Here is a 24064-nt window from a genome sequence, read left to right as displayed (position 1 = left end):
CTTTCAGTCTGTATGTGTCCCTAGGTCTGAAGTGGATCTGTTGTAGACAGCATATGTATGGGTCTTGTTTTTGTATCCATTTAGGGAGCCTATGTCTTTTTGTTGGAGCCTTTAATCCATTCACGTTTAAGGTAATTATCAATATGTATGTTCCTGTTACCCTTTTCTTTATTGTAATGGGTAAGTTTTTGTAGGTCCTTTTCTTCTCTTGTGCTTCCCACTTAGACAAGTTCCTTTAGCATTTGTTGTAGAGCTGGTGTGGTGGTGCTGAATTCTCTTAGCTTTTGCTTGTCTGTAAAAGCTTTTGACTTCTTTGTCGAATCTGAATGAGATCCTTGCTGGGTAGAGTAATCTTGGTTGTAGGTTCTTCCCTTTCATCACTTTAAATATGTCATGCTACTCCCTTCTGGCTTGTAGAGTTTCTGCTGAGAAATCAGCTGTTAACCTTATGGGAGTTCCCTTCTATGTTGTCATTTTTCCCTTGCTACTTTCAATAATTTTTCTTTGTCGTTAATTTTTGCCAGTTTGATTATTATGTGTCTAGGCGTGTTTCTCCTTGGGTTTATCCTGCCTGGGACTCTCTGCGCTTCCTGGACTTGAGTGGCTATTTCCTTTCCATGTTAGGGAAATTTTTGAGTATAATCTCTTCAGATATTTTCTCGGGTCCTTTCTCTCTCTCTTCTCCTTCTGGGACTGCTGTAATGCGAATGTTGTTGCGTTTAATGTTTTCCCAGAAGTCTCTTAGGCTGTCTTCATTTCTTTTCATTCTTTTTCCTTTGTTCTGTTGCACGGCAGTGAATTCCACCATCCTGTCTTCCAGGTCACTTGTCTGGTTTTCTGCCTCAGTTATTCTGCTATTGACTCCTAGTGTAGTTTTCATTTCAGTTATTGTATTGTTCATCTCTGTTTGTTCCTTAATTCTCCTAGGTGTCCGTTAAACATTTCTTGCATCTTCTCGATCTTTGCCTCCATTCTTTTTCTGAGGTTCTGGATCATCTTCACTATCATTATTATGAATTCTTTTTCTGGAAGGTTGCCTATCTCCACTTCATTTAGTTGTTTTTCTGGCATTTTATCTTGTTCCTTCATCTGGTACATAGCCCTCTGCCTTTTCATCTTGTCTATCGTTCTGTGAATGTGGTTTTTGTTCCACAGGCTGCAGGATTGTAGTTCTTCTTGCTTCTGTTGTCTGCCGTCTGGTGGATGAGGCTTTCTAGGAGGCTTGTGCAAGTTTCCTGGTGGGAGGGACTGGTGGTGGGTAGAGCTGGGTGTTGCTCTGGTGGGCAGAGCTCAGTAAAACTTTATCCACTTGTCTGCTGATGGGTGGGGCGGGTTCCCTTCCTGTTGATTGTTTGGCCTGAGGCGACTCAACACTGGAGCCTACCCGGGCTCTTTGGTGGGGCTAATGGCGGACTTTGGGAGGGCTCACGCCAAGGAGTACTTCCCAGAACTGCTGCTGCCAGTGTCCTTGTTCTCTCAGTGAGCCAAAGCCACCCCCTGACTCTGCAGGAGACCCTCCAACAGCAGCAGGTAGGTGTGGTTCAGTCTCCTATGGAGTCACCGCTCCTTCCCCTGGGTCCCAATGCCCACACTACTTTGTGTGTGCTCTCCAAGAGTGTAGTTTCCGTTTCCCCCAGTCCTGTCGAAGTTCTGCTATCAAATTCCCCTAGGCTTCAAAGTCTGATTCTCTAGGAATTCCTCCTCCTGTTGCCGGACCCCCAGGTTGGGAAGCCTGTCATGGGGCTCAGAACCTTCCCTCCAGTGAGTGGACTTATGTGGTATGTGTTCTCCATTTTGTGAGTCACCCATCCAGCAGTTATGGGACTTGATAATATTGTGATCGTGCCCGTCCTACCGTCTCATTGTAGCTTCTCCTTTGTCTTTGGATGTGGGGTATCTTTTTTGGTGAGTTCCAGTGTCTTCCTGTCGATGATTCTCCAGCAGTTAGTTGTGATTCTGGCGCTCTCACAAGAGGGAGTGAGAGCACGTCTTTCTACTCCGCCATCTTGAACCAATCACTCTATTTTATCTTTCTTAAAGCATGAGTACCCCAACAAAAAGGACTTGTTTTAAGATGATTTTTAAATAGTTCCCCATTATGAAAGATTACCTAATCAGTGTTAGTTGACAGAGTTATTTTATGGTAGAGTAATAGGTAATTTTAATGTTCTTTTAGTATTTGGCTTTTTCAGTAAATATGAACAGTGATTATCTGAAAACTTTCTTAAAATACACTTTCTTCTTTCCCCAGAGAGTAGCAAAGTAAATAAAACCATCATTCTTTTCTAATCTTCATGAATAATTTCTCACTGGCCCTGTCTGAGAGGATGTTTCCAAGGCCATACTGTAATATCTACAGAGATACAGCTGAGATCTTGCAGTTTAGGCCTCTGTGAAAATGCTTCTAAATTACGGAAGTAAAGAGATCTTACACTTAATCTTTGGATAATGTCAGTTGTGGACTTCAGAATGAAGTAGCTAGGGAGGAAAAGGTTTCTTATTAGAAGCATGAAACCTACTGACTGTATCTTGGCCACTGTTCCCTTTTTTCCAATAAGATGTCTGCTCTACAGAGGTGTATAACCCTAGTGCCTTGTTGTATTCCTTTAAAAGGTATTGTACAGTCATTGAAGAATGACACTTTGATCAATGCTATTAAAAGAATAATTGTCTTGACACAGAAAAGCTTTCCTGCTGCAAGTTTAAAAATATGCCTTTAAAAGCTGTTTATTGTATATCTTTGCATCCCTCAGAAATGTGTCGCCTTGGCATGAGGTTACTCTGAAGTATTCCACATTGTAACTTAAATGTAAAACCTCCTATTTAACTTTAGAAGTAGCAGACAAACAGGTATTTCCCGACAAAATGGAGCTTAAAGACATGGTAGCATCTTAAGCCACTGTATCTGATCTAAAAAACAGAATTATTGTAAAGAGAAAGATGAAACCTAAATTATTCCTTTTTATTTTGTGATGTATTGATTTTTTCCATGCTGCTATGTTTAAACTTTGTGGTTTTAATTTCGCTTTGGATTTAGGAATTATACCCTTCCACCCGGTTCAGAGATCTTTTCTAATCACCTGGGAACTGGTTCTTTTAAATGGTGATATGTTCGATGTGTTTTTCTACTTTCTTTTTCTTTTATTATATTTTTGATTAGGAGTTTATATAAACCATGTCATATTAGAAAGTCTTCCAAAGTTGATGGTTTCTTCTATGCACAGTGGGTCTTTTACAGATTTTCTAATGTACTAATGCTGTAATTTTAGCTTTATTTCATTCTTTGTAACACTTCTAATATTACCTAACTTCTGACTTTATACCATACTTTTCTGACTTGTGAACTGAGTCCAATACCCTGAAAACCACAATTTTCTTAAATATCTCACTATAGAATGATTATTTACTTAAAAGATTTTAAATTTTGTACTTTAAAATTTGACATTTAACCCCAATCTAATGAACTTTACTTACATGGGTATATTTTAAGATAGGTGGCATTGGTTTTTATCGCATGTTGCCTTTGTCATCTGTTTTACTTGTAAAAGCAGGTGTTTTGTTTTTGCTGTTGGTTGTGGTGGTGGTTTTTATTATTCACTATCCACTAAGTGACAGGTAATTGATATGTAGTATTTTTTTGAATTTTATTTTATTTTTTTATACAGCAGGTTCTCATTAGTTATTCATTTTATACGTATTAGTGTATATATGTCAATCCCAATCTCCCAATTCATCACAGCACCACCACCCACCCCCTGCCACTTTGGTTGGTGTCCATACGTTTGTTCTCTACGTCTGTGTCTCAATTTCTGCCCTGCAAACCAGTTCATCTGTATCATTTTTCTAGGTTCCACTTACATGCGTTAATATATGATATTTGTTTCTCTTTTTCTGACTTACTTCACTCTATATGACAGTCTCTAGATCCATCCACGTGTCTACACATGACCCAATTTCGTTCCTTTTTATGGCTGAGTAATATTCCATTGTATATATTTACCACATCTTCTTTATCCATTCATCTGTTGATGGGCATTTAGGTTGCTTCATGTCCTGGCTATTGTAAATAGTGCTGCAATGAACATTGGGGTTCATGTGTCTTTTTTTTTTTTTTAACTTTTTTGCATTTTATTTTTTAATTAATTTTTAAAAAAAATTTTTTAATGTTTTTTGGCTGCATTGGGTCTTCGTTGCTGTGCGTGGGCTTTCTCTAGCGCGGCAAGCAGGGGCTACTCTTCATTGTGGTGCACAGGCTTCTCATTGTGGCTTCTGGCTTCTCTTGCTGCAGAGCTCTGGGTGTGGGGGCTTCAGTAGTTGAGGGTGCGTGGGCTCAGGAGTTGTGGTGCATGGGCTTAGTTGCTCTGCTGCATGTTGGATCTTTTTTTTTTATTGTGAACATTTACATATAATTAAAGTTCTTCAAAATCAGAATTTTTCAGAATCATACTGTACCATTCCAATACAATTTTTTGTTGAACTTATATCCAGTTTTTTACATTATAAATAGAAAGTAAAGAATATTCCTGTGCAAAAAGCATTGTCCACATCTGTTTTTCATTTCATTTTTCTTTTTTTCTGGCGGTACGCGGGCCTCTTACTGTTGTGGCCTCTCCTGTTGCAGAGCGCAGGCTCCGGACGTGCAGGCTCAGCGGCCATGGCTCATGGGCCCAGGCGCTCCACGGCATGTGGGATCTTCCCGGACTGGGGTGCGAACCTGTGTCCCCTGCATAGGCAGGCGGACTCTCAACCACTGCACCACCAGGGAAGCCCTCATTTTTCTTTTTTTATTCAAACAGAAAGTCACAAAAATTATAATCATCCTCATCTGTTCACTCAGTCCCATGTAATTAATTTTTTTATCTTGATCTTTTGTCAGCACTTTTATGAATTCATCACTTTTCCATTACAGTTCTGAAAACGCTTATTCATTCAGTTCAGCAGTATAGTCAGTTACCAGAAACCTGTACTTGTCAGAGTCTTTTCCATGAATTCCTTGAAGATGAAACCCTTTTATAGGAACATTTTTGCAAAAGCATCAGAGTACACCCAGAACTCTCTATAAATGACAAAAGATTTAAAAGTGACCACAGTTAAAGATTTGATGAAAGTTCATAATAATGCAGCTGACAAGGAAATTCAGTCATTTCTGAGATACACATTTTAAGGTAATAACTAGAATTATGACTTATAACATTATACCAGAACATATAAGATTTTTAGGAATTTCTTGTAATGTCTGAAACATTTATATTAACATATTTCCATACAAGTAACCCAAAGAAAGTTTAGTATTAGTTTTTTTGTTTTTAAAAAATTTTTGAATTTTATTTTATTTTTTTATACAGCATGTTCTTATTAGTCATCAATTTTATACACATCAGTGTATACATGTCAATCCCAATTGCCCAATTCAGCACACCACCATCCAGACCTCCCGCAGCTTTCCCCACTTGGTGTCCATACGTTTGTTCTCTACATCTGTGTCTCAACTTCTGCCCTGCAAACTGGTTCATCTGTACCATTTTTCTAGTTTCTACAAAAATGCATTAATATACGATATTTGTTTTTCTGTTTTTGACTTACTTCACTCTGTATGACAGTCTGTAGATCCATCCACGTCTCAGTGACTCAATTTCATTCCTTTTTATGGCTGAGTAATATTCCATTGTATATATGTACCACATCTTTATCCATTCGTCTGTCGATGGGCATTTAGGTTGCTTCCATGACCTGGCTATTGTAAATAGTGCTGCAATGAACACTGGGATGCATGTGTCTTTTTGAGTTATGGTATTCTTTGGCTATATGCCCAGTAGTGGGATTACTGGGTCATACAGTAATTCTATTTTTAGTTTTTTAAGGAACCTCCATACTGTTCTCCATAGTGGCTGTATCAATTTACATTCCCATCAACAGTGCAAGAGGGTTCCCTTTTCTCCACACCCTCTCCAATATTTGTTGTTTGTAGATTTCCTGATGATGTCCATTCTGACTGGTGTGAGGTGAGACCTCATTGTAGTTTTGATTTGCATTTCTCTAATAATTAGTGATGTTGAGCTGCTTTTTGTGTGCTTCTTGGCCATCTGTATGTCTTCTTTGGAGAAATGTCTATTTAGGTCTTCTGCCCATTTTTGGATTGGGTTGTTTTTTTTAATACTGAGCTGCATGAGCTGTTTATATATTTTGGAGATTAATCCTTTGTCCGTTGATTCATTTGCAAATATTTTCTCCCATTCTGAAGGTTGTCTTTTCATATTGTTTGTAGTTTCCTTTGCTTTGCAAAAGCTTTTTAGTTTCATTAGATCCCATTTGTTTACGTTTGTTTTTATTTCCATTACTCTAGGAGGTGGATCAAAAAAGATCTTGCTGTTTTTTATGTAAAAGAGTGTTTTTCCTATGTTTTCCTCTAAGAGTTTTATAGTGTCTGGTCTTACACTTAGGTCTCTAATACATTTTGAGTTTAGTTTTGTGTATGGTGTTAGGGGGTGTTCTAATTTCAGTCTTTTACATATAGCTGTCCTCTTTTCCCAGCACCACTTATTGAAGAGACTGTCTTTTCTCCATTGTATATCCTTGCCTCCTTTGTCATAGATTAGTTGACCACAGGTGTGCAGGTTTATATCTGGGCTTCCTATCCTGTTCCATTGATCTATATTTCTGTTTTTGTGCCAGTACCATATTGTCTTGATTACAGTAGCTTTATAGTGCAGTCTGAAGTCAGGGAGTCTGATTCCTCCAGCTCTGTTTTTTTCCCCTCAAGATCGCTTTGGCTATTCAGGTCTTTTGTGTCTCAATACAAATTTTAAGATTTTTTTGTTCTAGTTCTGTAAAAGATGCCATTGGGAATTTGATAGGGATTGCATTTAATCTGTAGATTTCTTTGGGTAATATAGTCATTTTCACAATATTGATTCTTCCAATCCAAGAACATGGGAACTCTATCTCTTGGTATCATCTTAAATTTCTTTCATCAGTGTCTCATAGTTTTCTGCGTACAGGTCTTTTGTCTCCTTATGTAGGTTTATTCCTAGGTATTTTATTCTTTTTGTTGCAATAGTAAATGGGGGTGTTTCCTTAATTTCTCTTTCAGATTTTTCATCATTAGTGTATAGGAATGCAAGAGATTTCTGTGCATTAATTTTGTATCCTGCAACTTAACCAAATTCATTGATTAGCTCTAGTAATTTTCTGATGGCATCTTTAGGATTCTCTATGTATAGTATCCTGTCATCTGCAAACAGTTATAGTTTTACTTTTTCTTTTCCAGTTGGTATTCCTTTTTCTTCTCTGATTGCAGTGGCTAGGACTTCCAAAGCTATGTTGAATAATAGTGGTGAGAGTGGACATCCTTGTCTTGTTCCTGATCTTAGAGGAAATGCTTTCAGCTTTTCACCATTGAGAATGATGTTTCCTGTGGGTTTGTCATATATGACCTTTATTATGATGAGGCAGTTTCCCTCTCTGCCCACTTTCTGGAGATTTTTTTATCATAAATGGGTGTTGAATTTTCTCAGAAGCTTTTTCTACATCTATTGAGATGATCATATGGTTTTTATTCTTCAATTTGTTAATGTGGTATATCACATTGATTGATTTGTGTATATTGAAGAATCCTTGCATCCCTGGAATAAATCCCACTTGATCATGGTGTATGATCCTTTACATGTGTTGTTGGATTCTGTTTGCTAGTATTTTGTTGAGAATTTTTGCATCTATATTCATCAGTGATAATGGTCTGTAATTTTCTTTTCTTTTCTTTTTTTTTTTTTTGCGGTAAGTGGGCCTCTCACTGTTGTGGCCTCTCCTGTTGTGGAGCACAGGGTCCGGACGCGCAGGGCCAATGGCCACGGCTCACGGGCCCAGCTGCTCTGCGGCATGTGGGATCCTCCTGGACCAGGGCACGAACCCGTGTCCCCTGCATCGGCAGGCAGACTCTCAACCACTGCGCCACCAGGGAAGCCCTATAATTTTCTTTTTTTGTGGTATCTTTTTCTGGTTTTGGTATCAGGGTGATGGTGGCCTCATAGAATGAGTTTGGGAGTGTTCCTTCCTCTGCAGTTTCTTGGTAGAGTCTGAGAAGGATGGGTGTAAGCTCTTCTCTAAATGTTTAAGAGAATTCACCTGTGAAGCCATCTGGTCCTGGACTTTTGTTTGTTGGAAGATTTTTAATCACAGTTTCAATTTCATTACTTGTGATTCTTTTGTTTATATTTTCTATTTCTTCCTGGTTCAGTCTTGGAAGGTTATACCTTTCTAAGAATTTGTCCATTCCTTCCAGGTTGTCCATTTTATTGTCATATAGAGTTGCTTGTAGTAGTCTCTTAGGATGCTTTGTATTTCTGTGGTGTTTGTTGTAATTTCTTATTTTTCATTTCTAGTTTTATTGATTTGAGTCTTCTCCCTCTCTTTCTTGATGAGTCTGGCTAATGGTTTATCAATTTTGTTTATCTTCTCAAAGAACCAGTTTTTAGTTTTATTGATCTTTGCTATTGTTTTCTCTGTTTCTATTTCATTTATTTCTGCTCTGATCTTTATGATTTCTTTCCTTCTGCTAACTTTGAGTTTTGTTTGTTCTTCTTTCTCTAGTTCCTTTAGGTGTAAGGTTAGTTTGTTTGAGATGTTTATTGTTTCTTGAGGTAGGATGTATTGCTATAAACTTCCCTCTTAGAACTGCTTTTGCTGCATCCCATAGGTTTTGTATCATCGTGTTTTCATTGTCATTTGTCTCTAGATATGTTTGGATTTCCTCTTTGATTTCTTCAGTGAGCTCTTGGTTAGTTACTAACGTATTGTTTAACCTCCATGTATTTGTGTTTTTTACGTTTTTTTCCCTGTAATTGATTTCTAGTCTAATAGCATTGTGGTCAGAAAAGATGCTTGATATGATTTTAATTTTCTTAAATTTAGTGAGTCTTGATTTGTAGCCCGAAATGTGATCTATCCTGGAGAATGTGCCGTGCGCACTTGAGAAGAAAGTGTAATCTGCTGTTTTCGGATGGAATGTCCTATAAATATCAATTAAATATCTGGTCTGTTGTGTCATTTAAAGCTTGTGTTTCCTTATTAATTTTCTGTTTGGATGATCTGTCCATTGGTGTAAGTGAGGTGTTAACATACCCCACTATTATTGTGTTACTGTTGATTTCCTCTTTTATAGGTGTTAGCAGTTGCCTTATGTATTGAGGTGCTCCTATGTTGGATGTATATACATTTATAATTGTTATATCATCTTCTGGCTTGATCCCTTGATTATTATGTAGTGTCCTTCCTTGTCTCTTGTAACATTCTTTATTTTAAAGTTTATGTTATCTGGTGTTAGTAATGCTATTCCAGCTTTCTTTTGATTTCCATTTGCATGGAATATCTTTTTCCATCCCCTTACTTTCAGTCTGTATGTGTCCCTAGGTCTGAAGTGGGTCTCTTGTAGACAGCTTATATATGGGTCTTGTTTTCGTATGCATTCAGTGAGCCTGTGTCTTTTGGTTGGAGCATTTAATCCATTGATGTTTAAGGGAATTTTCAATATGTATGTTCCTACTACCAATTACTTAATTGTTTTGGGTTTGTTCTTGTAGGTCCTTATCTTCTGTTGTGTTTCCCACTTAGAGAAGTTCTGGTAGCATTTGTTGTTGAGCTGGTTTGGTGGTGCTGAATTCTCTTAGCTTTTGCTTGTCTGCAAAGCTTTTGATTTTCTGTCGAATCTGAATGAGATCCTTGCTGTGTAGAGTAATCTTGGTTGTAGGTTCTTGCCTTTCATCACTTGAAATATGTCATGCCACTCCCTTTTGGCTTGTAGATTTTCTGCTGAGAAATCAGCTGTTAACCTTATGGGAGTTCCCTTGTATGTTATTTGTCGTTTTTCCCTTGCTGCTTTCAGTAATTTTTCTTTGTCTTTAATTTTTGCCAATTTGATTACTATGTGTCTCGGTGTGTTTCTCCTTGGGTTTCTCCTGCCTGGGACTCTCTGCACTTCCTGGACATGGGTGGCTATTTAGTTTTCCATGGTAGGGAAGTTTTTGACTATAATCTCTTCAAGTATTTTCTCGGGCCCTTTCTTTCTCTCTTCTCATTCTGGGACCCCTATAATGCAAATGTTGTTGCGTTTAATGTTGTCCCAGAGGTCTCTTAGGCTGTCTTCATTTATTTTCATTCTTTTTTCTTTATTTTGTTCTGCAGCAGTGAATTCCACTATTCTGTCTTCCAGGTCACTTATCTGTTCTTCTGCCTCAGTTATTCTGCTATTGATTCCTTTAAATGTATTTTTCATTTCAGTTATTGTGTTGTTCATCTCTGTTTTTTCTTTAATTCTTCTAGATCTTTGTTAAATTTTTCTTGCATCTTCTCGATCTTTGCCTCCATTATTTTTCCAAGGTCCTGGATCATCTTCACTATCATTAATCTGAATTCTTTTTCTGGAAGGCTGCCTATCTCCACTTCATTTAGTCATTTTCCTGGGGTTTTGTCTTGTTCCTTCATCTGGTACATAGTCCTCTGCGTTTTCATCTTGTCTATCTTTCTGTGAATGTGGTTTTTGTTCCACAGGCTGCAGGATTGTATAGTTCTTCTTGCTTCTGCTGTCCGCCCTCTGGTGGATGTGGCTATCTAAGAGGCTTGTGCAAGTTTCCTGGTGGGAGGGACTGGTGGTGGGTAGAGCTGGGTGTTGCTCTGGTTGGCAGAGCTCAGTAAAACTTTATCCACTTGTCTGCTGATGGGTGGGGCTGGGTTCCCTACCTGTTGGTTGTTTGGCCTGAAGTGAGCCAACACTGGAGCCTACCCAGGCTCTTTGGTGGGGCTAATGGTGGACTCTGGGAGGGCTCACGCCAAGGAGTACTTTCCAGAACTTCTGCTGCCAGTGTCCTTGTCCTCACAGTGAGCCACAGCCACCCCCTGACTCTGCAGGAGACCCTCCAACAGCAGCAGGTAGGTGTGGTTCAGTCTCCTATGGAGTCACTGCTCCTTCTCCTGGTTCCCAGTGCGCACACTACTTTGTGTGTGCTCTCCAAGAGTGTAGTGTGTGTTTCCCCCAGTCCTGTGATGTCCTGCAATTAAATCCTGCTAGACTTCTAAGTCTGATTCTCTAGGAATTCTTCCTACCGTTGCTGGACCTCCAGGTTGGGAATCCTGACGTGGGGCTCAGAACCTTCACTCCAGTGAGTGGACTTCTGTGGTATACGTGTTCTCCAGTTCGTGAGTCACCCACCCAGCAGTTATGGGATTTGATTTTATTGTGATTACGCCCCTTCTACCATCTCATTGTGGCTTCTCCTTTGTCTTTGGATGTGGGGTATCTTTTTTGATGAATTCCATTGTCTTCCTGTCGAAGATTGTTCAGCAGGTAGTTGTGATCTATACGTAGTATTGATAAAAGTAAAATCTGTTGCCATTATTATGTGCCATGTTCTGTGCTAAAGTCCTTTCTATGGCTCAGAGAAGTTATATAACTTGGTCAAATGGTAAGTAAGTTGTTAGGTTGGGATTCAGAGGTTGGTTGTGTGACTGCCAGCTATTGTGGTATTCTAACCCTTTTTATATGTTATTTATTTGTCCTAGGTGGTTTTACCCCCATTTTACAAGTGAGGAGCCTGAATTCAGAGTCAGTACTTTGCCCATTGACACATAGGGAGGGAGTGACAGAGCTGGCTCTGTTAGACTTCAAAGTATATTTTCTACTACATACTACTAGTTATTTTTCCTTTATCCTTTTCAACACATCTCCTGGTTTTTGTTAGAAATTTTGGAATAGGAATTTGTCTCATGATTTTCCCTTATGATTTTGGAGAAAAGCATGTTGAATAGATAACTGGAGTAGGTATCAGGAGACTTGAATTCCTATATTATCTCTGATACTGGCCATATGACATTGGACAAATCAGCTTTTTAGGTCTTATTTATAAAATGAGGGGATTGGATTGGATGATTTTAAAGGTTTCCTCAAACTCTAAAATCTAATTTAACTCTATTTTGATTTAATTTTTATACTTGTTCTTTTTAGCACAGATAGAAGTTTACCACCTATATTTCCACATATTAAATATTATATTTTATTAAAGTTAGGGGTCAAGGAGCTCTTGTATTCTTTACTTGCACTATTGTATCCAATGTTGAAATTCAATAATGGGAAGAAATTCCATATAAAGTAGTAATTAGGACTTCCCTGGTGGCACAGTGGTTAAGAATCTGTCTATCAGTGAAGGGGATATGGGTTTGAGCCCTGGTCCGGGAAGATCTCACATGCCATGGAGCAGCTAAGCCCATGTGCCACAACTACTGAGCCCACGTTCTACAACTACTGAAGCCTGCATGCCTAGAGCCCGTGCTCCGCAACAAGAGAGGGCACCGCAATGAGAAGCCCACACACGGCAACGAAGAGTAGCCTCCGCTCACCACAACTAGAGAATGCCCGCTCAGAGCAACGAAGATGCAACACAGCCATAAATGAACAAACAAACATAAATAATAAGAAAAAAAGAAGTAATTAATCTCATATAAGGACACTCTTTCTTTTAAACTATTCAAGATTGTCTTAGTTTTTACAGTCAGAAAGAGAGGACACGCAATGAGAAGCCCGCGCATGGCAAGAAATAGTAGCCCCCAATCGCCACAACTAGAGAAGGCCCGCGCACAGCCACAAAGACCCAACACAGCCATAAATAAATAAATAAATAAATAAGGAAGGAAGAAAGAAAGAAAGGCAGGAAGGAAAAAAAGAAGTAATTAATCTCATATAAGGACACTCTTTTTTTAAAAACTATTCAAGATTCTCTTAGTTTTTACAGTCAGAAAGTATAATCCTGGAAATCTTAATATTATAAAAGGAAATAAATGATTTTTAATAGAAAATGTGTCCACCAAAGAAGGCAGGAATGGGTGACTGCCACTTTCAAAGCACTTGCAAGTTCTTACCTGTACAATATACTAATAGCAATTATAGTATAAGTAACATTTATTGAGAATTAATTTTATGCTACGTATTGTACTAAGTATTGGATTGGCCAAAAAGTTCATTCGGGGTTTTCCATAACATGTTAGGTAACATTATATATAATTAATATATATATACATTGCATCATTTAGTACTCATGAAAACCATATGATGTAGGTACTATTTTTTTTTGATGTAGGTACTATTATTGCTCCCATTTTACATAGTAGGAAAAAGAGAATTAATGAGGTCAAGCAATTTCTTCTAAAGCTACGTTGTTTATAAGTGGTGAAACTGAGATTTGAACCTATATAGTGCCACAGAGTTTGTCCTCATATTTACAAAATGGAGCGTTAATTGTAAGAAGTGACCAATTCTAATGCTTGTCAACACATGAAACTTTTTGGGAAAGAGTGGGTCTGATGATTTGTGATGAATGGTAGTTTCCATGTTCTCAGATTTGATCACGGCCAGTTACATATTTTATACAGTCATAAAACAAGTAATAACTTTTGGATAATTTTATAACAGCACTTCTGAAGAGTTAATAAATTTCTTATAAGTTATAGGAAACATTCTTTGGAGTTTGGGATGTAGATTGGTGTGTGGGGGGGTGTATGCACCCAAGCACACGCATGTGCACGGATTGGGATCTGTACATCAGGGTAGCTAATCATCCCAGTTTGCCTAGGCTTGGGTTTCTAGATCATGGAACTTTCAGTGCTAAACTAGGAACCTTGCAAAAACAGGTTAATAGGCAATTATGTATCTTCATATACTTGTGTGTGTGTGTGTGTGTGTGTCTGTCTGTCTGTCTGTCTGTCTGTCTGTCTGTCTAAAGTGATGGTAGTAGAGCTACAAGGAATTCAGATCTGGCAGAGCATAAAACAGCTCTGAATTCAGTGCCTAGACTGTTACCTGTCTGTTTTATTAGCAGAAAGTTCCGCCTCCTGTGTTTTCCCCATTTCAGATAACCTTTTCTTGTCATGAAGAAATTAATTTCTTTGTTGGAATCGTTGCAAGTAAACTTGATAGCAGTAGTATTATTGAGGCAGCTTACTCAGTGATTTACTAAGTACAGCCTCTTCATAAAAGGTGAAGCAGAAATAAATTTATTGATCATTACCAGGATTTCAATAACCTGTTGAACTACCTGATTTTTTCCCCTTCTCATAAAGCCCACTATTTTTATTTCTCTTTATACCTTTGCGTTAGTTGTTTCTTTTGAAAACATTTTTACATGTATTTTCACATCATGTAAACAGTTTTTTGTGTGTATTTGCTTTCTTCTAGAGTATAGTTTGAATGTCTAAAAAGCTGTTATTAGATTAAACTACATGAAATTGCCAAGATTTGACTGTTTTGACCTATAGCAATGGCATCTTCATATGGATCAACTAATAGTTAATTCATCTTTTGGTCATTTGAAAATATTAGGCTACTAACTTAAGTCTAAGCAGAATATTCCATTGAAACCCTGGTTAATGTTATGGAGGAACTGAGATGAACTTTGGGCTTATGACTCTGTGCTGCCCATTTGCTACAAATACATTTTGAAAGGTATAACTCATGTGGAAAAACTGAGCATTGCACAGCCATTAGTACTAGTAGAGATTTAAAAATTTATTTTAACCAAAGGTTAAGACCAAATTTAACGACTATTCTTTCTCTGTTTAAAAAAATTGGAATATAATTGCTTTACAATGTTGTGTTTAGTTTCTGTTGTACAGTGAAGTGAATCAGCTATATGTATACATATATCCCCTCCCTCTTGGACCTCCCCCCGTCCGCCATCCCACCCCTCTAGGTCATCATTAAATGTGGTAGTATGTGTACTACACGTGGTAGTATATATATATGTCAAAGCTAATCTCTCAATTCATCCCACCCTCCCCTTCCCCCTCTGTGTCCACACGGCCATTCTCTACATCTGTGTTTCTATTCCTGCCCTGCAAATAGGTTCATCTGTACCATTTATCTATATTCCAGGTATATGCGTTAATATACAATATTTGCTTTTCTCTTTTTGGCTTACTTCACTCTGTATGACAGACTCTAGGTCCATCCATATCTCTACAAATGACCCAATTTCATTTCTTTTTATGGCTGAGTAATATTCCATTGTATATATGTACCACATCTTCTTTATCCATTCATCTGTCAATGGATATTTAGGTTGTTTCCATGTCCTGGCTATTGTAAATAGTGCTGCAGTGAACATTGGGGTACATATGTCTTTTTGAATTATGGTTTTCTCAGGGTATATGTCCAGTACTGGGACTGCTGGGTCATATGGTAATTCTTTTAGTTTTTTAAGGAACCTCCATACTGTTCTCCACAGTGGCTGTATCAATTTACATTCCCAGCAACAGTGCAAGAGGATTCCCTTTTTTCCGCATCCTCTCCAGCATTTATTGTTTGTAGATTTTTTGATGATGCCTATTCTGACCAGTGTGAGGTGATACCTCATTGTAGTTTTGATTTGCATTTCTCTAATAATTAGTGATGTTGAGCAGCTTTTCATGTGCCTTTTGGCCATCTGTATGTCTTCTCTGGTGAAATGTCTATTTAAGAGTTCCGCCCATTTTTTGATCGGGTTGTTTGTTTTTTTGATATTGCGTTGCATGAGCTGTTCGTATATTTTGGAGATTAATCCTTTGTCCATAGTTTCGTTTGCAAATATTTTCTCCTATTCTTTGGGTTGTCTTTCCATCTTGTTTATGGTTTCCTTTGCTGTGCAAAAGCTTTTAAGCTTAATTAGATCCCATTTGTTTATTTTTGTCTTTATTTTCATTACTCTAGGAGGTGGGTCACAAAAGATCTGGCTGTGATTTATGTCAAAGAGTGTTTTTCCTATGTTTTCCTCTAAGAGTTTTATAGTGTCTGGTCTTACATTTAGGTTTTTAATACATTTTGAGTTTATTTTTGTGTATGGTGTTAGGGGGTGTTCTAATTTCATTCTTTTATATGTAGCTGTCCAGTTTTCCCAGCACCACTTATTGAAGATGCTGTCTCTTCTCCATTGTATATTCTTGCCTCCTTTGTCGTAGATTAAGTGACCATAGCTGCGTGGGTATATCTCTGGGCTTTCTATCCTGTACCATTGATCTATATTTCTGTTTTTGTGTCAGTACCATACTGTCTTGATTACTGTAGCTTTGTAGTATAGTCTGAAGTCTGGGAGCCTGATTCCTCCAGCTCCATTTTTCTTTCTCAAGATTGCTTTGGCTATTGAAAAATTTTTTGTTCCAGTTCTGTGAAAAATGGCATTGGTAATTTAATAGCAATTGCATTGAACCTGTAGATTGCTTTGGACAGTATAGTCATTTTCACAATATTGATTCTTCCAATCCAGGAGCATGGTATATCTCTCCATCTGTTTGTGTCATCTTTGATTTCTTTCATCAGTGTTTTATTGTCTTCTGAGTACAGTCTTTTGCCTCTGTAGGTAGGTTTATTCCTAGGTATTTTATTCTTTTTGTTGCCATCGTAAATATGATTGTTTCCTTAATTTCCCTTTCTGATTTTTCGTTGTTAGTGTATAGGAATGCAAGAGATTTCTATGCATTAATTTTGTATCCTGCAACCTCACCAAATTCATTGATTAGTTCTAGTAATTTTCTGGTGGCATCTTTAGGATTTTCTAGGTATAGTATCATGTCATCTGCAGACAGTGACAGCTTTACTTCTTCTTTTCCAATTTGTATTCCTTTTATTTCTTTTTCTTCTCTGATTTTCATGGCTAGGTCTTCCAAAACTATTTTGAATAATAGTGGCCAGAGTGGACATCCTTGTTTTGTTCCTGATCTTAGAGGAAATGCTTTCAGTTTTTTACCATTGAGAATGATGTTTGCTATGGGTTTGTCATATATGGCCTTTATTATGTTAAGGTAGGTTCCCTCTCAGCCCACTTTCTGGAGAGTTTTTATCATAAATGGGTGTTGAATTTTGTCAAAAGCTTTTTCTGCATCTACTGAGATGATTATATGGTTTTTATTCTTTAATTTGTTAATATGGTGTATCACGTTGATTGATTTGCGTATATTGAAGAATCCTTGCATCCCTGGGGTAAATCCCACTTGCTTACGGTGTATGGTCTTTTTAGTGTGTTGTTGGATAATGTTTGCTAGTATTTTGTTGAGGATTTTTGGGTCTATGGTCATCATTGATATTGGTCTTTAATTTTCTTTTTTTGTGATATCTTTGTCTGGTTTTGGTATCAGGGTGATGCTGGCTGCATATAATGAGTTCAGAAATGTTCTTTCTTCTGTAATTATTTGGAATAGTTTGAGAAGGATAGGTATGAACTCTTCTCTAAATGTTTGGTAGAATTCACCTGTGAAGCCATCTGGTCCTGGACTTTGTTTGTTGGGAGTATTTTTTTTTTTAAACATCTTTATTGGAGTATAATTGCTTTACAATGGTGTGTTAGTTTCTGCTTTATAACAAAGTGAATCAGCTATACATATACATATATCCCCATATCTCCTCCCTTTTGCATCTCCCTCCCATCTTCCCTATCCCACCCCTCTACGTGGTAACAAAGCATCGAGCTGATCTCCTGTGCTATGCAGCTGCTTCCCAGTAGCTATCTGTTTTACATTTGGTAGTGTATATATGTCCATGTCACTCTCTCACTTTGTCCCAGCTTACCCTTACCCCTCCCTGTGTTCTCAAGTCCATTCTCTACGTCTGTGTCTTTATTCCTGTCCTGCCCCTAGGTTCTTCAGAACCTTTTTTTTTTTTGATTCCATATATATAGGTATTAGCATACGGTATTTGTTTTTGTTTTTCTGACTTACTTCACTCTGTATGACAGTCTCTAGGTCCACCCACCTTGCTAATGTTCGGAGTTTTTAAATTACTGATTCAATTCCATTACTGGTGATTGATCTGTTCATATTTTCTATTTCTTCCTGGTTCAGTCTTGTTTCCTGAGATAGGCTTGTATTGCTTTAAACTTCCCACTTAGAAATGCTTTTGCTGTGTTCCATAGGTTTTGGATTGCTGTGTTTTTGTTTTCATTTGTCTCCAGGTATTTTTTGATTTCCTCTTTGATTTCTTCAGTGATCCAGTGGTTTTTTTTTTTTTTTTTTTGCGATACGCAGGCCTCTCACGTTGCGGAGCACAGGCTCTGGACGCGCAGGCCCTGCGGCCATGGCTCACGGGCCCAGCCGCTCCGCGGCACGTGGGATCCTCCCGAACCGGGGCACGAACCCGTGTCCCCTGCATCGGCAGGCGGACTCTCAACCACTGCGCCACCAGGGAAGCCCGATCCAGTGGTTTTTTAGTAGCATATTGTTTAGCCTTTACCTGTTTGTGGTTTTTTGTTTGTTTTTTCTTGTAGTTGATTTCTACATTGTGGTCGGGAAAGTGCTTGATACGATTTCAATTTTCTTCAATTTACTGAGACTGGTTTTGTGGCCTAGCGTGTGATCTATCCCAGAGAATGTTCCATGTCACTTGAAAAGAATGTGTATTCTGCTGCTTTCAGATGGAATGCTCTATAAATTTCTGCTGCTTTCAGATGGAATGCTCTATAAATATCAATCAAGTCCATCTGGTCTAATGTGTCACTTAAGGTCAGTGTTTCCTTATTGATTTTCTGGCTGGATGATTTGTTCATTGATGTAAGTGGGGTGTTGAAGTCCCCTACTATTATCGTGTTACTGTTAATTTGGCCTTTTATGTCTGTTAGCATTTGCCTTATATATTCAGGTGCTTGTATGTTGGGTGCATGTGTATTTACAATTGTTATATCTTTTCTTGGGTTGATTCCTTGATCATTATGTAGTGTCTTTCTTTGTCTTTTGTAACATTCTTTATTTTAAAGCCTATTTTGTCTGATATAAATATTGCTACTCTGGCTTTCTTTTGATTTCCATTTGCATGGAATACTTTTTTCCATCCTCTCACTTTCAGTCTCTGTGTGTCTTTAGATCTGAAGTGAGTCTCTTGTAGGTAGCATATATATGTGTTTTGTTTTAGTAACCATTCAGCCAGTCTGTGTCTTTTGATTGGAGCATTTAGTCAATTTACATTTAAGGGAATTATAGTATGTTCTTATTGCCATTTTGTTAATTGCTTGGGGGTTATTTTCATAGCTCATCGTTTCCCCCTTTTTTTTGTTGTCTTGTGAGTTGATGACTATATTCAGTGTTATGTTTACATTCCTTTTTATTTTTTGTATGTGTATCTTTTATAGATTTTTGGCTTTTGGTTACCATAAGGTTTTTATGTAGCAGTCTTTATATATATGTGATTGTTTTGAGTTGCTGATCTCTTAATTTCAAATGCATTTTTTAAAAACCCCTGCATTTGTACTCTCTTCTCACAATTACTGTTTTTGATATCATATTTTACATAGAATAGTTTTATGTATCCCTTCACTACTTATTGTGAATATAGATGATTTTACTACTTTTGTCTTTTAATCTTCCTGCTAGGGACTTTGCTGTTGATGAGGTACACCTGTAACGTATTGTACATCAACTATACTTCAGTTTAAAAATTAAGGGGACTTCCCTGGTGGCACAGTGCTTAAGAAACCTCCTGCCAATGCAGGGGACACGGGTTTGAGCCCTGGTCTGGGAAGATCCCACATGCTGTGGAGCAACTAAGCCCGTGTGCCACAACTACTGAGCCTACGTGCCATAACTACTGAAGCCCACTGGCCTAGAGCCTGTGCTCCACAACAAGAGAAGCCACTGCAATAAGAAGCCTGCGCACTGCAGCAAAGAGTAGCCCCTGCTCGCTGCAACTAGAGAAAGCCCACATGCAGCAATGAAGAACCAATGCAGCCATAAAAACAAACGAAAAAAAGCAAACAATCTTCCTCCTAAATTTCTGCATGGGTGATTTTATTTTTTAACTTTTATTGTATGTTTGCCTTTACCATTGAGCCTTTTTATTTTGTAATTTTCTTTTTTTAAAAAATTTATTTTATTTTTATTTATTTATTTTTGGCTGCATTGGGTCTTTGTTGCTGTGCGTGGGCTTTCTCTAGTTGTGGCGAGCAGGGGCTATACTTGGTTGTGGTGCATGGGTTTCTCATTGCGGTGGCTTCTCTTGTTGCAGAGTATGGGTTTTAGGCGTGTGGGCTTCAGTAGTTGTGGCATGTGGGCTCAGTAGTTGTGGCGCATGGACGGGCTTAGTTGCTCTGCGGCATGTGGGATCTTCCTGGAGCAGGGCTCGAACCTGTGTCCCCTGCATTGGCAGGTGGATTCTTAACCACTGTGCTACCAGGGAAGTCCCACATTTTGTAATTTTCTTGTTTCTAGTTGTGTTCTTTTCTTTTTTGCCTAGAGAAGTTTCTTTTAAAAAATAAATTATTTATTTGGTTGCACCGGGTCTCAGTTGCGGCAGACAGCCTCCTTAGTTGTGGCTCGTGGACTCCTTAGTTGTAGTACATGGGCTCCTTACTTGCGGCATGCGGGCTCCTTAGTTGTGGCATGCGAACTCTTAGTTGCAGCATGCATGTGGGATCTAGTTCCCTGACTAGGGACTGAACCCGGGCCCCCTGCATTGGGAGTGTGGAGTCTTATCCACTACACCACCAGGGAAGTCCCTTTAAAAAAAAAAAAAATTATTTTTTATTTTTGGCTGTGTCGGGTCTTAGTTGTGGTGTGCAGGCTCTTTGTTGTGGTGTGCGGGCTTTTCTCTAGTTGTGGCACCTGGGTTTTCTGTCTCTAGTTGTGGTGTGCGGACTCCAGAGCACGTGGGCTCTGTAGTTGTGGCACGTGGGCTGCAGAGTGCATGGGATCTGTGGTTTGCGGTACGTGGGCTCTCTAGTTGAGGTGCGTGGGCTCAGTAGTTGCCCCACGGTATGTGGGATCTTAGTTCTCCGACCAGGGATCAAGCCCACGTTCCCTGCATTGGAAAGTGGATTCTTTACCACTGGATCACCAGGGAAGTCCCTAGAGAAGTTTCTTTAACATTTGTTGTAAAGTTGGTTTAGTGGTGCTGAAATGTTTCAGCTTTTGCTTGTCCTAAAGGTTTTGATTTCTCCATCAAATCTGAACAAGAGCCTTGCTGGCTAGAGTATTTTGGCTGTAGGTTTTTCCCTTTCATCAGTTTAGATACATCATGCCACTACCTTCTTTCCTGCAGAGTTTCTGCTAAAAAATCACTTGATAGCCTTACGTGAGTTCTCTTGTGTATGATGTGTTGCTTTTCCGTTACTGCTTTTAATATTCTTTTAATTTTTGTCATTGTAATTCCACTGTGTCTTGATATGTTCCTCTTTGGGTTCATCCTGTATGGGACTCTCTGCACTTCCTGGACTTGGGTGACTGTTTCCTTTCCCAGGTTAGGAAAGATTTCAGCTGTTATGTCTTCAAATATGTTCTCAGCCCCTTTCTCTCTCTCTTCTCCTTCTTGTACCTCTATGATATGAATATTTTGCACTTGATATTGTCCCAGAGGTCTCTTAAACTGTCCTCATTTCTTTTTGTTCTTTTTTCTTTTCTTTGTTCGGCATCAGGGATTTCCACTACTCTTGTCTTCCAGATCATTGGTTTGTTCCTCTGTGTCATTTAGTATACTGTTGATTCCTTCTAGTGTAGTTTTCATTTGTTTTATTGTAATCTTTTTCTCTGGTTCTTTATATTTTCTAACGCTTTGTTAAAAACTTCTAACTTCTCCCTCTGTGCATCCATTCTTCTGCCGAGTTCTTTAATCAACTTTACAGTCATTACCCTGAATTCTTTCTTGGGTAGATTGCCTATCTCCACTTCACTTTGTTCTTCTTCTGGGCTTTTATCTTGTTCCTTTGTCTGGAAGTTGTTCCTCTGCTGCCTCATTTTGCCTAGGTTGCTATTTGTATTTTAATGTATCTGATAGGTTAGTTATGGTTTTCTGACCTTGGAGAAGTAGACTTCTGTAGGATACATCTTCTGTGTCCCAGCAGCACGTTCCCCACTTGTTACCCAAGCTATATGCTCTTGGGGTTCCCCCTCTGAGGGCTGTGTGGGTCCTTCTGTTGTGGTGGGATGACTATATGGGTGGTCTGGTAGGCTTTGTTGGCCCCTAGCCCTGTTGGTTGCCAGGCCCTGCCTTGTGCAGAGGATGCCGGCTACTGGTTACCAGGGACTGGTCCAAAGCAGCTGACTGCAGAACCCCAGGGGGCCCTGGGGTAGTGCTGGCTCACTGGCGGGCAGAGTCAGGGTCCAGAAGACGCTGGGGCTGTTGCCCGCCTGTTGGTGGGTGAAGCCATGGCTTGGGGTTAGTGCTGAACTACTGGCAGGCAGAGCTGAGTCCTAGAGTCTGGGTGCAGGGCCCTGGGATCCCAGAGCTGGTGTCACACAGCTCACGGGGGGAGAACAGTTCCTGACACAGATGGGTCAGGGTCCAGGGTGTCCCAAAGCCTGTGTTGACCTGCTAGTGGACATGACTAAGGCCCAGCTGGTCATAGGGTAGGGTCTGTCCTGTGGGCAGGTGGTGTCTGCAGTCTGCAGGACTGTGGTTTCCTTGTGTCTGGTGTCTCACCTGTGGTGGGTGACGCTGGTCTAGAGGCTTGTGCAGGCTTCCTGGAGGGCTGGGCCGCTGCCTGCCCACTGGTGGGTGGAGCTGTGCCTTGGCCCTCTGGTGGGCAGGGCCGAGTCTAGAGGCATGTCTAGAGGTGGCTGTGGGCTTAGGAAGTGTTTAGACAGCCTTTCTGCTGATGGATGGCTCTGTGTCCCCCCGTCACCCACCAGTTAGTTATTGGCCTGAGTCATCCCAGCATTAGCACCTACAGGATGTTGGGTGGAGCCAGGACTTGGCATTAATGAGTTAGAGGGAGGATCCCACGGTGGCACCTGCGCACATGAGTGTCCATGCAGTAGAGAGCTCCTAAGAATGCTGCTGCCAGTGTCTGTGTCCCCAGGGTGAGCTGCAGCTCCCCTCCTGCCTCTCTGAGAGGCTCTTCAAGACCAGTAGGCTCCTATCAAATTATTGCTTTTGCCCTGGGTCCTGGTGTTAGTGAGATTTTGTGTGTGCCCTTTAAGAGTGAAGTCTCTATTTCCCCCAGTCCTGCGGGACTCCTGAAATTAAGCCCTGCTGCCCTTCAAAGCCAAATGCTCTGCGGGCTCATCTTCTTGGTCCAGGACCTCCAGGGTGGGGAGCCCAATGTGGGGCTCAGAACTCTCATTCCTGTGGGAGAACCTCTGCTCTATAATTATTCTCCAGGTTATGGGTCACCCACCCTGGGGGCATGGGACTTGATTATATCACAAGTCCACCCCTCTTACCCGTCTTGTGTGGGTCCTTCTTTATGTCTTTAGTTGTAGAAGCTCTTTTCTGGTAGGTTCTGGTCTTTTTCATCGATGGCTGTTCTGCAGATAATTGTGATTCTGGGGTGCTTGTGAGAGGTGAGCTCTCAGGGTCTTTCTACTCCTCCATCTTCGCCCATCTCCCATGTATTCTATTTATAATACGAAAAAAACCCTGGATACTGACATAGTCTTTGCTGCTTCTCTCGTCTTTGTAGCCTCTTCAATGCAGCAGTCTGACTGGCCTTTTTACAACACAAAGTTACATCACTCTTCTCCGTTGGCCATTGCAGAGGAAACGCTCTGGCTCCTACAGTGGCCTATGGAACCTATACAACATGCCCCTTTGCCTTATTTGGCCTTTTCTGCTACTTGCCTCCCTCTGACAGGGCTCTGCTCCAGCACACAGGCCTCAGTTGTTCATATTTAAGAGGAAGGAAATTATGTAATACTGCACTCTACAGTGTGGATCATATATATTGATCTTTTCTTCTTGGATGATCGGGTTCTTCATATACAAGTGGGCATACCATGATATGGGAATAAACTGTACTGCATGGAATCACATGACAGAGTGTGGTGGACTTGTGGTTCAGTGGCTAACCCAGTATATAAGCACAGTTATACCCATGGATTAGGGTTACAACCTCAGGTATTTCTGTTACTCTGAGAATGGACAGTGATCTCTTATAATTCTCAAGTAGAAAAGTAACTAACCATTTTCTCTAAGCCCTTATAAGGTAAGTATTTCATCTCAAGGTTGAAAGAACCCCTGTTTATGGGCTCAGATAATGGTATTTTATTAATTTAACTAAACTGCTTTAATGTATCAGTTTTAGGGAGGTGTTTTCTTTGAAATGAAAAGACTTGATCACTCACTCAAAGGTGGCAT

General features: G+C 39.6%; 1 pseudogene across 1 annotated transcript in view; it reads right to left on the bottom strand.

The window, feature by feature from the left end:
- Positions 1–24064, bottom strand: part of LOC309837368 (TBC1 domain family member 14-like) — a 40335-nt pseudogene extending 16271 nt beyond the window's left edge. Inside the window, exon 1 of the transcript in view lies at positions 24052–24064. The product of the transcript in view is annotated as a TBC1 domain family member 14-like (transcript). The remainder of the gene's footprint in view (positions 1–24051) is intronic.

The sequence above is a fragment of the Grampus griseus genome (assembly GCF_964374135.1).
Source record: "Grampus griseus genome assembly, chromosome: 19".
Classification (NCBI taxonomy): domain Eukaryota; kingdom Metazoa; phylum Chordata; class Mammalia; order Artiodactyla; family Delphinidae; genus Grampus; species Grampus griseus.
The sequence above is the reverse complement of the archived record's forward strand: the minus strand, read 5'-3'. Positions and strand labels throughout refer to the sequence as shown.